The following is a 10,633-nucleotide window of genomic DNA, read 5'->3' on the forward strand; positions in this document are numbered from 1 at the left end:
TGGTTGGGGGGTGGGGGGAAGGGGGTAGTCCCCACGTAGTAGGATAAACAAGTAGGGGTGTATGTGTGTGTGTGAGAGAGCAGTCCCCTTGTAGTAGGAAAAACAAATAGGGGCAGGTGTGTATGTGTGTGTGAGGTGTCCCCATGTAATAGGACAAACAAGTAGGAGTGTGTGTGTGTGTGTGAGAAAGAGAGAGTAGTCATACACTTTGAGGACTACTACAGTGTGGCTATTGAAATGAAACATCATGAGGATCGCCCTGAAAATGCCTGAAATCAACTGCTGAAACAGCTGAATGATGAAAAGAAATGGCTGAAGTTCTTTGCTGAAAAAGTTAAAGGTTGAGAAGAAATGGCGGAAGTTCTTTGTTGAAATAGCTGAAGGATGATATGTACAGAATGATTGTGCACATGTCACTAAGCTTGGACACAAAATGGACAATGACATGTCACTAAGAGCATTAGGTGCAGAGCATTAGGTGCAGCTGAGAGACATGGTAAAAAAGAATTGTTTTTGAGAGCGATATATTGTGGATTCAAATGCTTAGATAGTATCTAATGTGGGTCTTTTGTTTTGAAATGCATGCATGCGTGTGTGATATGCAGAGGCCTAACCTTGCCATGACAAGCCTTGATTGGCGGTTGACAGCGTACACTCACTGAAGATAGGTCCACTTGTTAAGAAGATGGCAAAGTGAAAATATGATTCGGACTATGTTAAGTATGAATTTACTTACATAAATGATAAAAATGGACATAAGCCTCAATGTGTGATATGCAGTGAATTACTGGCACAAGAAAATATGAAGCCGTCCAAGTTAAAAAAAACAGTCAAATACTTTCAAAGAGTACTTCGGGACCTGAGGACCACCGAGAAGAGACTGCTGTTCTCGTGTTTCAAATCAGAGCAGGCACTATGGGCCTCATACCTTGTAGCTCAACTAATAGCAAAGGCCAAGAAGCCACATACAATAGCAGAGGAGCTCATCTTACCTGCGGCCCTGGACATGGTCAGAGAGGTATTAGGCCAGTCAGCAGCAAACAAGGTGAAGACCATACCACTATCTAATGACACCATAATGCGGTGCATTGAAGACATGTCAGCCAACATAAAACAACATACCTCAGCGCAGATTCTGGCCAGCGCATACTATGCATAGCAGCTGGATGAGTCGACAGATATTGCTAATCATGCCATTTTGCTTGTTTACGTGAGACACGTGTGGGATGGAGACATACAGGAGCAGTTTCTATGCAACCGAGACATCCCCACGTCTACAAAGGCAGAGGACATTTTCAATGCTATTGATTTGTTTTTGGACTTTGTGGGACTGTGGTAACAACTGATGGCGCAGCTTCCATGACTGGAAAAAACTCAGGAGTTGTGATGAAAATCCTGGAGAGAGCGTTGAATGCGACATGGACTCACTGTTTTCTTCACCGAGAAGTACTTGTAGCTAAGGATATGGTGCCAGTGCTTGATAAAACACTGAAAGATGCCATAAAAATAGTGAACTACATTAAATGGAGCATCAAGAACAGCCACTGTTTCACACAGCTGTGCAAAGACCTGGGATCAGAGCACGTCCAGTTGTTGTAGCAGTTGTGGTGTTTATTTTTATTTTTGAGTAACATTTCCTAATTGCAGACAGAAAAAAATTGACACAAAGGCTGTACTGACAGTTTTTTTTAAAGCTTTATAATTGAATTAATTTATTTGAAATCCTGTACTGGTGGGTCGCGACTTGACAAGTGGGTCCCAGGGTGACACCAGTTGAGAAACACTGATCTAGTGTACATAGAAAGAGCACGCTGTCTGAAACAGAGGAGTGGTACAATCCACAAGGTTCAGAGAATGACAACAACACCAGCTGTAGTTTCACTGAAGCATATTTTAGAACTAAGTGCTGAAGTGTTTCATGAAGGGAGCATTATTATGTGCATTATTTATTTCCAATATGCACAATCGAGTAATATGATTATAGATAGGTTGAACATATGAAGTAATGCACTTCAGGTGTAGAAGTCACCAAATATAACTTTTGCGACTCCCAAAGCTGGAATTTCCAAGTGTCCCTGAATGCAACCATGATACTGGGATTTCCGGGTGTCACTGAATGCAGCCATTATACAGCTGAACCGTATTGCCTAAGTTGTCTGTCCATCTTCCGTGTTTTTGGGTGAGTAGCAGTCAATATGTACTTAATTTTTTTAACAGTAAAAATTCAACTTAGGTGGTTTAAATGATGTACAACCGGCTTCTTGCTTATATGTACTGTAACTCAAGGCAAAGAATGAAAATGTAACCTTTCTGACATGGCAAAGAGAACTATTTGTGGTGAGCTAACTAATGAGCTAATAGTTAGCTCGTCAGCAATGTTGTTGATGTCAACCATGAAGCTAATGGTACCATGTTAACTGAAGGTTTAATGGATAAACATAATGCAGCGCTAGAGGTGACTTTACAGAGTAATTCACATGGCAGCATACGTGGTAAATGGGAGTTGAGACAGCTAACTTATTGCTGTTTCCCACAACGTCAATGCTGCTAGCTACCGCACAAGCTACACTCCTGCATAAGGTAACGACGTAATGTGCATGCAGGCCATGATTAACAGATGCTACTCACAAATGTCTGACTCTTACAGTGTCATAACTACTCTTGTGTTCTTATGATAGTTCTTGCTAATTGACAGTTACAAGAAAACATATTTACAGCCAAACTGGTATTGAGAGGGAGCAGAATTTTGCCAACTATATATTTTGCTTATTTCTTGTTTTGTTTTTTAAATACTGGCAAGTTGTATGATAACTGCAGTGACTCATTGCATATTTACACATGTACAGCAGATATTAAAATATTGTTTCCTCTCAGACACAGAATGTTGATCCTGCCCTGTGCTTTACTTTGTAAGTAGAGAAGTACTCCTGCTAAATATAAAATAAGATTGTATAACATGAATATGTACACTCACTGGCCAATTTATTAGGTACAGCTGTACAATTGTATGCACTTCAGTGCAACACTTCTAGCTGAAGGTATGCTGAACTTATTAAGATGTGAAAATAGTCCAATAGGACTGTTAGAAATTAACCCAATTCTTTTGTTGGAAGCATGAGAAGTGAAGACAGGAGAAGACTGTTTAAAATCAACAGAAAGTTTACTGAAAGTCTGAGCACAGGTAGGTGTTACAGCGCTGGGATCAGGGAGACAGAGCTCCCGAGTAGTTCCATTCTCTGAACCCCAAATTAAGTTTTTACAATACATTTTATCTTCTTGGGCTGCTCCGCCCTGGACAGGGGTGCAACCTTCAATAGTTCGTGATCCTATTGGTCATTTGGTGTGAGTAGGTCAACCCCTGCCTGAGCTTGTTTGCTGATAAGTGATCTAGACAAGGTGCGTGTGTGTGCGTGTCTCCAGCACCCTGATCTTGATCAAGGTGCGCTGATCAATGGGTGGCCTGAGTTGCAGGCCCCCTGTATGTGTGATGCTAATAAGTATGTTAAACTGGCCAGGTGGTCATCTCAGGTTGTGGGCCCCCTGGCGCTGCAGGGCACCCCAAAACAAAGCAGAATCTTGGAATATGCTAAGTGGGTCTATGTGTGAGTGTTAAACAGGCCAACAGGTCTCTGTTAAAATGTAAATAGGCTGTCTGGTCACTTAGGAGATGCAGACATACTGTCTCTACACAGAAGTTAGAGCAGGCAGTTTCTACTTCAGTATCACTTGATTCTCAGCAATGCAATTGTAAGATATATATATATAAGCAAGGAAAATAAATGCATTAAGAATAACCAAAGCTCAATAGTTCTGGAGAATCATCAATACAGCTGTAATATGTATAGACAAGGAAAATAAAGTTATGAAAGGTAACTAAAGGGAACTAAAGGTATGAGAAGTAACTAAAGCTTATAAAGTAGCTAGTCTATAAGACTCAAATCTTACACATCTGTGTTTATGAAGCTCAAATTGTTTGTCAAAATGTTAAAGGTGGTGTTGTACTGAACTTAATTATATTCAGAGGTGATCCTAATATTCTGACCTTCTCCTCATGTGAATGGGCATGACAAAAATATACAGACACCTCTGAATACAATGTAGTCCAGTACACCACCTTTAACTATGGCCTCAATAATGAACATATAATAGAATTTATACATTTATGAGATTCTCACCAAAAACTGGAACATTTTGAGTTTCATAAACGCAAATGTTAAGGCAGAAGAAGTGTTGCACTGAAGTGAATACAGATGTACAGGTTGTCAGGTTTGCTCTATGCCTCCTGCCTCCCTTCGCTTCTGATTCTCTGTTACAGGTCCTGGCTCCAGCAGTGCGCACAGCTGAGGTGCATCATCTCATCAGCGGCTTCCGAGGTACCACACAGCTGAGTCAGGTTACCTATCACCGACGCCAGTACTTAAGACATTGGCGTACAATCACTCATCGCCAGTACGTTGACGAATGCCTTCTCATCCTTTGGCCTCATCATACAAGAAGCTATGCTCACTCAGCGACACTACTAAAAAGTAAGACTGTTTACTCCTCCTCACCCTTCTGTCTAGACTTCTTGGTTTCCCGTCATTACTCGAGCGATCTGCACCTCTGACTCTCTCCATTCAGTCTCTGCCTGAGTGACCTGCTGCCAGTCATCTCTCCTCTTCATCTTCCTCGAGCCCAGCCATCTCCGCTCTACCCCACCTGAGTTCGCCGGCTATACTCACCTGTCTGAGCTTGTCTTCATTTCCTCCATCTGCCCTGCATTGCCACCTCCAGCTCCCCATCTGTGGACCCCTCGAGCTCTGCCTCCTCTGGCAGACATTTCCAGCATATTGACTGTTATCTCCATAACTTGTTTTCTCAGTGCAATAAAGTTTGTGATCAGTATTGCACCTGCCACCCGGGTCCAGCCTGTTCGCTCACTCGCCTCTGCGAGTGCTCACCATAACACAGGTGGTCATAATGTTATACCTGAGTGTATATTGATTATTAATCTGTTCATTACTGAAAAGTGAAAAGCTAAACTCTCCATTTTCTGTCTTCATGTCTCTAGTTGCATACCATGACTGTCTGTGATTCCACACTGCCTCTGAACAGTAAGTAAAAAATAAAATATGACTTTGTGATGTTAAAGTAATTTATTATTTGTTTAAAGTGTTGAATGCCTTCCCAGCATAGTAAACTTTTTCAATAGGAATTACATAGGCCTTCATCAATTTATTTAAATAAATTATCGTTTTAAGTATTCCACTGTGGAAAACAAAACTGACATGAGCTTCTAGTATATCTGTGAAGAAATAGAACTCATTTTCTTTCTCTCTTCCCATTCCTTCTGGCCTACTCCCTCCTGTCTCTGAGTCTAGTCTGGCAATGTGCTGACACCGTGGCCATACAACAGCAAGTTCACATACTGCATATGAATGAAGACTTGGTAAATGCACACTTACTGAAATCATTAGTAAATTATTTTCATGACACCTGCAATTTTGACATTATTCAGACCACAGCTGGAAATGCAGTGTTAATCAGGTTTGTGGTGATTGGTTTATCTGTTTAGGTGAAGACTTTGAATCAGAATCTGCTTTATTGGCCAGGTGTGTAGGACACACGAGGAATTTGACTCTGGTACATCGGCTGTCAATGTGCATGTACATATCCCCATGCAAGGGGTAAGTAAACAGTAAACCAGCATAAGGCTGTGTATTATAACAAAATAAGCAGTATTAGCAGCAACAAACAGTGCAAACAATGCAAAATAAGCAGTATAAACAGGCTGTAAACAATGCAGATAAAGGAATGCTCTCTGTGAAACGAGATAAATAGGAATAAAAATAGAGACCTGTACGTATATACAGTGGGGTAAATAAGTTCTTCCTGAAGTCCACCGTCATCTCCACTTTGAGCGTGTTCAGCTCCAGGTTGTTGCTGCTACACCACAGGACCAGCTGCTCAACCTCCCATCAATAGGCTGACTTGTCATCATCTCAGATGAGACCAGTGACCATTGTATCATCAGCTAACCTTAGGAGCTTAACAGAGATGCGGTTGGTGATGTAGAGTGAAAACAGCAGAGGGGAGAGCACACATCCCTGGGGGGTGCCTGTGCTTATTGTCTGGGTGCTGGATGTGGTTTTCCCCAGCCTCACCTCCCGCTTCCTGTCAGAAAGCTAGTAAGCTACTGATAGGTGGGGCAGGCACAGTGAGCTGGGTCAGTTTAGAGTGGAGGATGTGCGGGATGATGGTCTTGAACACCGAGTTGAAGTCCACAAAGAGGGCCTGTGCATAGGTCCCTGGGGAGTCGAGGTGTTGCAGGATGTAATGCAGTGTCATGTAAACTAGCAGGGGGTCTACGGTGTCCTTCAGGTGGGCCAACGCCAGCCTTTCAAAGGACTTCATAACTACAGATGTCAGGGTGACAGGTCTGTGGTCATTCAGTCCACTAATGGGGGTTTTCTTGGGGACTGGGATGATGGTGGAGCATTTGAAGCAGGAGGGGACTTCACATAGCTCCAGTGACTTGTTGAAGATGGGGGTCCAGCTGATCACACACTTTCAGGCATGAGGGGGTCACACCATCTGGGCCTGGTGCCTTTCTGATCCTTTGTTTTTTTAAACAGGCCACACACATCATTTTCACAGATCGTTAGAGGTGGGGGGGCTGGAGGGAATGGTGGTGATTTTCGGGGGAGCAGCTGCTGGGACTGAGGTGGGGAGGGTGAGGGCGGGAGTGTTGTTTGTCAAACCTGCAGTAGAACACATTCAGGTCGTCTGCTAGTTGGTAGTCCTCCACAGCATGGGGAGGATGGTTTTCTATAGCCTGTGATGCTTTTCAGACTTCTCCACACAGACGAGGTGCCGTTGGCTGAAACCCGAGCTTTGACCTTTTCAGAGTAGCTCCTCTTTGCTGCTCTGATCTCCCCTGTTAGTGTGTTCCTGGCCTGGCTGTACAAAGCCCTGTCTCCACACCTGTAAGCCTCCTCTTTGGCATGATGAAGCTGCTTGAGTCTTGCTGTAAACCAGGGCTTGTTGTTGTTGTTGTTGTTGTATGTGCAGGAGGACTTTTTGGGCACACATACATCCTCACAAAAGCTGATATAAAATGTCACAGTTTCAGTGAGTTCGCCCAGTTCTGTAGCTGCAGTCTCAAATACACTCCCGTCTGTGCAGTCAGTGATCAGAGAGTCCAAGGGCTGTGCAGGGGACAGAGCGATAGGTGTCTTTTATTGTGTAGCAGTGGTCCAGTGTGATTTTTATCCCTGGTGGGACAGGTGATGTGCTGTCTGTATTTGGGCACTTTGTGGGTAAGATTTGCTCTGTTAAAGTCCCCTAGAACAATGTGTGGAGAGTCGGGATGTTCTAGCTCCACGCTAGTTATCTGTTCTGCTAGGAGCTGTAGTGTGCTAGTGTGGGCCTGCGGCTTTAAATAGGCACCCACCAGCTTGAAGCTCGAAAATTCTCGGGGAGAATAGAAGAGTTTGCAGTTGAACACTGAAATTTGAAGTAAAAGTTGCTTATTTGAATTTCTCTTTGGAAAAGAATTCTAATGAATATTTCATTTTGTCTTACAGGTGTTCTGCTGTCCGGTGCCTCTCTTGTCCCTATGTGTAACAGGAATTCTATCTTTCTTGTCCCACTCTCTGTTTTTTGAACTTTTGGACAGCTTGATGAATTTTGAAACACTTTGATGAACCTGTGTCTTGGAACACATTTATTGTACCCTTGTTTATGGACAATCAGGTTAGTGGTACTTGGTCTACCTATCTTTATTGATCTGAGAGTCTCTCTGCTCTCCTGCTCTATCTTCTAATAAATCCAATTGGTAGACACTGTCTAATTCTATATTTTTGCTAATTGGTTATAAATTTGGAAATATTGTATTTGCAAAACACATTGATTAGTAATAGAATGTTGTTTAAGTAGAATTTTTTTACTCACATTTTATTAAAAAATTTTGAAAATATTTAATTTGACCTTTTTTTCAGTCAGATCAACCATTGGCTCATAATTTATATAACTCATAAATAAATTGATAGTGCTCACTTTGAATTCATATTTTATTCTTGAGAAAAGAGAAATGTTTAAAAAGAATAAATACATAAGAATTGGACCCGCAAAACAAGAGCACTGTAGCTGTTCCTGACCCATGTTGCTGTTGGCCATTCCAGACTTGTCCAGGTTTGTACTCAAAGGTTTGATCGACATGAAATATCTGTATTCATTCATACTACACCTTCCGGTTCCGCTCCGTGCGGAGTGGCAGTGAGCTGCAACAGCTCTGCCTTTTTTGTTTTTATTTTCGTGTTTCCTTGGGCTTCTGTGTTTGCTTTTTTTGCTCTCTCTTTTCCATAAACGCTTGTGGATATGGGCTACGAGGGATACAACTTTTATTACGTTTGCATCGTGTTTTGTACTTTTTTACGAGCTTTTGAGTCTGCCTCGGGGGGGAGCCTTGTGTCGCGGCCTCGACTGTTTGCTCTGCTTGCCAACAATCGGATTCCTTGTTGTGAGTTGCCGGGGATTCCCACGGGGATGCGAGGAGAGGGGCGAGTCTGCAGAACTGGAGCAAAGCACGGAGAGAGGAAGTGGAGTGAGGCACTGGGGGACACAATGGACGAGCTGGCCATGGTGGCGGCGCTGCAGCTGGTGTGAAAAAGGAGAGGTCCTGCACGCGCTTACCCGGGACTCCAGGATCTGTGGTCCATGGTGACGGCTCTCCACTGATCCCTGGGCCGGCTCTGCTGCTGCGTGCAGGCGCACGGTGTCTTGGTGGACACAGCACCCGCAGGCCCTAATCCTTATCTCGGGGACCTCGACCATGCCATGTCTCCCTCCCCCTCTCTGCCACCCTCCTACACAAAGAATAAAACTCTGGACCATACCGTATACTAATGCTAGGAGAGCGTACACTTCTGCCCCTCCCCCTCTGACCACAGACTGCCCTGTCTATGATTTGAGTGAGAGCGATATCTGTTCCTGACTTTCTTTGAAATACTTGTACTGTCTTGTTTTTTGGGTATTCTCGATTTGTTTTTTAAGACGCGCCGCAAGGAGCGGCAGCAAGTTCTAGTAGCTCTGTCCTCTTTTTGTTCTTTTCTTTCCGTACTTTCTGAATTTTTCTATCAAGATTGGTGTGTGGTATCTATTCTTATGGTGTCTTGTTGCTTGCTCTCTGTTGTTTTTGTCCCTTACTGCTGTTGGAACACTGGAATTTCCCCACTGTGGGATCAATAAAGTTCTACCATACCCTACCCTACCCTACCCCTATTTGGAAAAAGTCAATGTATGCATTTTGCTGTTGTAATCTTAAATAAAAACAAACACACAAGAGTAAGGAGGACCTGGATTTATTTGTTGTGGAGGTTGCCTGTCTGCAGACACAGCATTGCTGGGCCTGACTAATTGACACCTAGTGGAATCCTGCAAAGCCAGAAGCATCATCTCACCAGACACCTGACTACCAGAATTGTGTTGTTGATTTTGAATACAAAACTTTACACAAATCCCAAGCGATAGCAACATCAGGAAGAAGGAACACGAGAAGTTTGAGAAATACCAAGGACTGAAAGAAGAGCTAGAAAAGATGTGGAAGGTGAAGGCACAACTGGTCCCCGGTGGTAACAGGAACATTGGGGGCTGTGACCCCCAAACTGGGAGAGTGGCTCCAACAGATCCCAGGAACAACATCTGAGATCTCTGTCCAGAAGAGTGCAGTCCTAGAAACAGCTAAGATACTGCGCAGGACCATCAAGCTCCCAGGCCTCTGGTAGAGGACCCAAGCTTGAAGGAAGGAATACAAGACCGCCCCAAAGTGGGGGGCGAGTGGGGAATTTAATATATACAGTGGGTACGGAAAGTATTCAGACCCCCTTGAACTTTGCGACCTTTTGCCACATTTCAGGCCTCAAACATAAAGATATAAAACTGTAATTTTTTGTGACGAATCAACAACAAGTGGGACACAATCATGAAGTGGAACGAAATTTATTGGATATTTCAAACTTTTTTAACAAATAAAAAACTGAAAAATTGGGCGTGCAAAATTATTCAGCCCCCTTAAGTTAATACTTTGTAGCGCCACCTTTTGCTGCGATTACAGCTGTAAGTCACTTGGGGTATGTCTCTATCAGTTTTGCACATCGAGAGACTGAAATTTTTGCCCATTCCGCCTTGCAAAACAGCTCGAGCTCAGTGAGGTTGGATGGAGAGCGTTTGTGAACAGCAGTTTTCAGTTCTTCCCACAGATTCTCGATTGGATTCAGGTCTGGACTTTGACTTGGCCATTCTAACACCTGGATATGTGTATTTGTGAACCATTCCATTGTAGATTTTGCTTTATGTTTTGGATCATTGTCTTGTTGGAAGACAAAGCTCCGTCCCAGTCTCAGGTCTTTTGCAGACTCCATCAGGTTTCCTTCCAGAATGGTCCTGTATTTGGCTCCATCCATCTTCCCATCAATATTAACCATCTTCCCTGTCCCTGCTGAAGAAAAGCAGGCCCAAACCAGGATGCTGCCACCACCATGTTTGACAATGGGGATGGTGTGTTCAGGGTGATGAGCTGTGTTGCTTTTACGCCAAACATAACGTTTTGCATTGTTGCCAAAAAGTTCGATTTAGGTTTCATCTGACCAGAGCA

At 43.3% G+C, this 10,633-nt stretch overlaps 1 protein-coding gene and 1 long non-coding RNA gene across 3 annotated transcripts in view; both read left to right on the forward strand.

Annotated features, from left to right (window-relative positions):
• The window catches only part of hdgfl3 (HDGF like 3), a 52,146-nt gene that overhangs the window by 25,050 nt on the left and 16,463 nt on the right, over positions 1 to 10,633 (forward strand). The window lies entirely within an intron of this gene.
• LOC109974556 (uncharacterized) lies at positions 328 to 5,592 on the forward strand. Its single transcript, XR_002276975.1, has 6 exons — positions 328 to 2,909; positions 4,316 to 4,526; positions 4,621 to 4,950; positions 5,051 to 5,093; positions 5,361 to 5,428; positions 5,555 to 5,592. It is a non-coding gene; the product is annotated as an uncharacterized LOC109974556 (long non-coding RNA).

This window comes from Monopterus albus, unplaced genomic scaffold (assembly GCF_001952655.1).
Source record: "Monopterus albus unplaced genomic scaffold, M_albus_1.0 scaffold338.1, whole genome shotgun sequence".
NCBI lineage: Eukaryota > Metazoa > Chordata > Actinopteri > Synbranchiformes > Synbranchidae > Monopterus > Monopterus albus.